This window comes from Trichechus manatus, unplaced genomic scaffold (assembly GCF_000243295.1).
Source record: "Trichechus manatus latirostris isolate Lorelei unplaced genomic scaffold, TriManLat1.0 scaffold00331, whole genome shotgun sequence".
NCBI lineage: Eukaryota > Metazoa > Chordata > Mammalia > Sirenia > Trichechidae > Trichechus > Trichechus manatus.
This window is the reverse complement of record NW_004444267.1, coordinates 792,799-794,550: the sequence shown is the minus strand read 5'-3', so window position 1 is coordinate 794,550 and position 1,752 is coordinate 792,799.

Below are 1,752 nucleotides of genomic sequence, written 5' to 3'. Positions count from 1 at the left end.
TAGGAAGATAAGGGTAAATTTCAAGGTAACCACAAAGAAAGTTAACAAACCTACTCATCAAAATAAAGAAGACAAACATAAAGTCTCAGTAAAACCTACAAAAACAACAGAAATGAAAAAAAATCCACATAAAAAGGCATTCAGTACAGGAGGGTAAGAGGAAGAAAGAAAACGTCAGTACCACAAAAAAAGCACTACAAAATGACAACAATAAACTCACACCTATCAATAATTACGCTGAATGTAAATGGCCTAAATGCACCCATAAAGAGACAAAGAGTGACAGAATGGGTAAAAAAACAGGATCCATCAATATGCTGTCTACAAGAGACACACGTAAATTTATTAAAAATCAAAGGGTGAAAAAATATATCAGGCAAACAGCTACCAAAAAAGAGCAGGAGTGGCAATACTAATCTATGATAAAATAGACTTTAAAAGAAAATCCACCATAAAAGACAAAGAGGGACAGTATATAATGATTAAGGGGACAATCCATCATGAAGACATAACCATAATAAACATCTATGCACCCAGTGACAGGGCTCCCAAACACATAAAACAAACTCTAACAGCACTGAAAAGAGAAATCAACAGTTCCACCATAATAGTAGGAGACTTCAACACACCGCTCTCCGTAAAGCACAGAACATCTAGGAAGAAACTCAACAAAGACGCAGAAGACCTAAAGGGCACAGTCAGCCAACTTGACCTCATAGACATATATAGAACACTCCACCAAACAGCTGCAAAGTACACATTCTTTTCCAATGCACATGGAACATTCTCCAGAATAGACCACATCTTAGGCTACAGAGCAATCCTCAACAAGATTCAAAACGTTCAGATAATACAAAATGTCTTCTCTGACCACAATGCCATAAAGGTAGAAATTAACAACAGGGAGAGCAAGGAAAAAAGATCAATTACTTGGAAACTGAATAACAACCTGCTTCACATCAATGGGTAATACAAGAAAACAGAGATGGAATCAAAAAGTTCCTAGAATCAAATAAGAATGAACACACATCATACCAAAACATTTGGGAGACAGCAAAGGCAGTCCTCAGAAGACAATTTATAGCAACAGATGCACACATCAAAAAAGAAGAAAGGGAAAATATCAAAACATTAACTACAGAACTCCAACAAATAGAAAGAGAACAACAACAAAAAAAGCCTACAGCTACTAGAAGAAAGGAAATAATAAAGATCAGAGAAGAAATAAATGAAATAGAGAATAGAAAAACAATAGAAAAAATCATCAAAACCAAAATTTTGGTTCTTTCAATGGATCAACAAAATCAACAAACCACTGGCCAAACTGATAGAAGAAAAACAGGAGAGGACACAAGTAACCCAAATAAGAAATGAAATGGGGGACATTACAACAGACGTAACTGAAATAAAAAAAGATTATAACAGAGTATTATGAAAAACTATACTCCAACCAATTTTAAAACAGAGGAAATGGATAAATACTTAGAAATACACTACCTACTCAAAGTACCACAAAGTGATGTTGAAAATCTGAACAGACCCATAACAAGAGAAGAGACTGAAAAGGTAATTTAAAAACTCCCAACAAAAAAAGGCCTGGCCCAGATGGCTTCACCAGAGAATTCTATCCAACATTCAGAGAAGAACTTATATTAGTACTACTCAAACTATTTCAGAACATAGAAAAGTAAGAGACACTTCTGAATTCTTTCTATGAAGCCAGCATAACCCTATACCAAAACCAGGCAAAGA